Source organism: Arvicola amphibius, chromosome 10, assembly GCF_903992535.2.
Source record: "Arvicola amphibius chromosome 10, mArvAmp1.2, whole genome shotgun sequence".
In the NCBI taxonomy this organism is placed as follows: Eukaryota; Metazoa; Chordata; class Mammalia; order Rodentia; family Cricetidae; genus Arvicola; species Arvicola amphibius.
In genome coordinates, this window is record NC_052056.1 from 91,538,914 (window position 1) to 91,543,040 (window position 4,127).

General features: G+C 47.4%; 1 pseudogene; it reads left to right on the forward strand.

Moving 5' to 3' along the window:
* The first annotated feature begins 2,233 nt into the window (after nucleotides 1-2,233).
* On the forward strand, nucleotides 2,234-3,819 carry LOC119824337 (annotated as a pseudogene).
* Nucleotides 3,820-4,127: the final 308 nt, after the last annotated feature.

Here is a 4,127-nt window from a genome sequence, read left to right on the forward strand (position 1 = left end):
TTCACTCTAGCTAGGGAGTTCATGACAGACCAACTAGCAATTGCACCAGAGTCCAAGTTGGTGAACCAGTGAATCTGCATTTGGGTTACTCAGAGGAGTACGGGTATGGGGTAGCCGCATCACTGAAAGGCTACCTTAACACCACTCGCTCTCAGAGGCTGCCCCCCTGGTCCTTTCTGCACAGCTTGCAAGCAGCTCAATGGGTCTGAGCTAAATACTGAGTTCAAAGTCATCCTGAATAACTTAATGAGATCACATCTCTAATATAAATAGGGATGGAGAATGGTTAAAGGGCAGAGAAAGAGCCTAGAATCCCTCCCAAAGTTCCTTTGGCTAAGTAAGGTATGCACTTATGAGTTAAGGGGATGAGGCTGCAGACATCTCTGGAGACACCAATGAGCCTATTAAATGTGCCAAGGCATTGTCTCAAGGTACAGAATCTAAAATCAACTTGACTTTCTCTATAGACAGAGAAGAGTTTAACTATAAATGTTTGATGTGCTTTTTATTGCTGGGTATTAAACCTTATGTATTTGGTGAACAGTTGCTAAAATCTCCTCTTCCATGGACTGAGAACCTCTTGCATGCAGGAAGTGGTACTAACTGACATAATCTTGGCTTACCACATACTAAATGCCCACTAATGACTTCTTAATGAGCTGATATCACTCTTTCTACATGGGAGGAAGTGGAGATTGTCAGGGAAATGGATAGAAAGCTCATAAAGAACATGAACCCATCATTTATCTTCCATGGCATAAAATGTTTCCTACTTTTTGCAATATTTTTGTTTGTTTGAGGTTTTTGGTGTTTGGTCATCACATAGAGCATGTGATAAGTGGTTACCTCTGCTAAGGGGCACAGAGCAAACTCAAGACCAGCATGGCCAAATTTGTAAAACTCTATCTCAACATCAACTAGTAAGTAGAGGGATGAGGACGAGCTAGGTGGTAAAGCTTTTGCCTAGACAAAAGGGCTGGAGGGTAGAACCCCTGATTAAAATTATCCAGTGGATGGTAAGGGGCATGGCTTAGTAGTAGCTCACTTGCCTATAATTTACTAGGAAGAGGCTGGGAATGTGGCCCTGGGGTAGAACCTTTGCCTAGCATCCACCAGTTACAGGATGGTAGTATAACTCAGTTTTAGAGCGCTTGCTTAGAATTACCCAGAGAGAGCCTGGCAGCAATGTCTCTGCAGTAGAGCCCTGTCCTAATGCACATAAGCAAGTACTCTGTCACTGAAGTCACATAGCTCAGTGGTAGAACCCTGGACTACAGTCCCCCAGCAAGGGACTGAGCTGTGGCTCAGCTGTAGAGCACCTGCCTCATACCTATAAGCTATGATGGATATAATGCAAGGTGACCCCAGAGTATCTTATGGTGCCAGAAAGCACGAAAGTTCTAAACATCAAACAAATGACCCAACTATCTAAACAAATAAAAATAAACGCAAGATAGATGATGTCATAATGGCACAAAACGCAAATTTGAAGGCACTCACATGGCCAAAGCTGGGATTGAATTAAAAGTCAAAGTATGAAATACATATTCATTCACATATAATGACCTAAATTTACATTAGGACAAGCAGATCAATGGAAAGCAAGAATTAAGTCTTCACTGCAAAAAAAAAAAATAGTATGTAACAAATGTAGAAGAAAATAGAATGAAGAGAGCAGAAAAATCACCATTAGAGTATGTGTAATAATTACTGCAGGGGAATGGGTTAGGGTGGGCAAAAGTGTTGTTAGCCCAGGGAGATGGTGCAGGGGGTGACAATGTTTACTGTGCAAGAACAAAGGCCTGAATGTGTATCTCCCGCACTCCTTTCAAAAGCCAGGCAAGGCTGCGCACATCCCTGTAAGGACAGCGCAGGAAGGGGTCAGAAGCAGGAGGATCGCTGCAAACTGCCGTCCATAAACCTAGCTCCAGTTTCAGCAATGCCCAGAATAAGGAGAAAGGAAGTTGAGCAGTGTGTTCATCTCTCTCTGATTCCTGACTGACTGTGGCCTGACCACTCTGTCTCCCCTCCCATCACCATGCATTCCCCAGGAACATGAACTTTGTTCTAGTTTTCTTTCTGTTGCTGCGATAAAAACTCTCTGACCGGCCAGCCCCAGGGCACGCAACTTGGGACCTGTCTTGGTTCCTCGGAGTAACGAGGATATCGCAGTCTCTTACCCTTGCCCTCTGTCGCCATCCGGGCCTGCAGAGCGCACTGCAGGATTTAGAAGATGGCGTAGTTCATGATTTCTGTGATCCAGGACAACCCCTCGGGCTGGGGTCCTTGTGCTGTTCCTGAGCAGTTTCGGGATATGCCCTACCAACCGTTCAGCAAAGGAGATCGGCTGGAGAAGTTGCAGACTGGACGGGGGCCACATACCAAGATAAGAGGTACACAAACAAGTACTCCTCTCAGTTTGGTGGGGGAAGTCAGTACGCATATTTCCATGAGGAGGATGAGAGGAGCTTCCAGCTGGTGGACACGGCACGCACACAGAAGACTGCCTACCAATGGAACCGAGTGAGATTTGCACAGTAGAGCCTCTGCAGAGACAAAGACCGCCGGAACATGGTACAGTTCAACCTACAGACACTGCCAAAGAGTGCCAAGCAGAAAGAGAGAACAAATGCGCTTGTAGAAAAAAATTCAGAAGCAATGTGGAGTGAGGCGGAAGTGGGACCAGAAGTCACAGAAACCTTGAGACTCTTTGGTTGGATTTCGCAGTGACTGGGAGGTGAAAGAGGAGACGGACTTCCTCGGCTGATGAAGACTCGCTACTTGGAAGTGTCAGAGCCTCGAGACATCGAGTGCTGTGGCGCAAAACCATTGACGGCATCACCACGCGGAGTGAGAAGCCTCTGCAGAGCATCAAGCGCATCTTCCATACACCTTCACCACCACAGACGACCCGGTCATTCGGAAGCTAGCAAAAATGCAGGGCAATGCGTTTGCCACAGACGCCATCCTGGTTATGCTGATGAGCTGCACCGGCTCTGTGTACTCTTGGGACGTTGTTGTGCAGAGAATTGGGTCTAAACTCTTCTTTGGCAAGAGGGACAACTCTGATTTCCACCTCCTGACTGTGAGTGAGACAGCCAATGAACCCTCTCGAGATGAAGGCAATTCCGTCAACTCACCTCATAACCTGGCCATGGAAGCCACCTCCATCAACCACAATGCCTGAGAATGGGGAGAGAAAGATACAGTTTCCCCAACCCAAACCCATTTCTGGAGGAGGACATGGATAAGAATGAGGTCACCTCTGTGGCTCGGCATTACCGCAGGTGGAAACTTGGAGGTGACATCGACCTTATCGTCTGCTGTGAACATGATGGTGTCATGACTGGCGCCAGTGGGGCAGTGTCCTTCATCACCATCAAAACGCTCAACGAGTGGGACTCCAGGCACTGTAGTGGCGTTGACTGGTGGCCGAAGTTGGACTCTCAGCGCAGAGCTGTCATCGCCACTGAGCTGAAGAACAATAGTTACAAGTTGGCCCGCTGGACCTGCTGTGCTTTGCTGGCTGGATCTGAGTACTTGAAGCTCGGGTATGTGTCCAAGTACCACATAAAGGGCTCCTCACACCATGTCATCCTGGGCACCCCGCAGTTTAAGCCCAATGAGTTTGCCAGCCAGATCAATCCAAGCCTAGACAACGCCTGGGGCATGCTACACTGCGTCATGGACTTCTTCATGAAGCTGGAGAAGGGCAAACACCTCATCCTCAAGGACCCCAACAAGCAGGTCACCCGAGTCTACAACTTGCCTGATGGCATCTTCAGCTCTGAGGAGGACAAAGAGGATGAGGAAGAGTAAGAAACTTAAATGAGTCATCTTGGTGCCCACGTATGTTCCACGCAGCTGGGCAGCTGGGCAGTGGGTATGTGGTTCCTGCTCTCTGTGGCAGACAGTATAAAGTTTAAGTCAACTCTGTTTGGTTTCTTTCCTTCAAAACAAAGAAACAAAAACCCTCTCTGACCACAAAGCAACTGAGGGGAGGAAAGGGTTTATTTCTCCTTACAGGTTGTAGTACATCATTGTGGGAAGAGAGAGCAGAAACTCAAGCATGGAGGAATACTGTTTGCTGGCTTTCTCACAGGTTCGTGCTTACCTGTGTTTCTTAG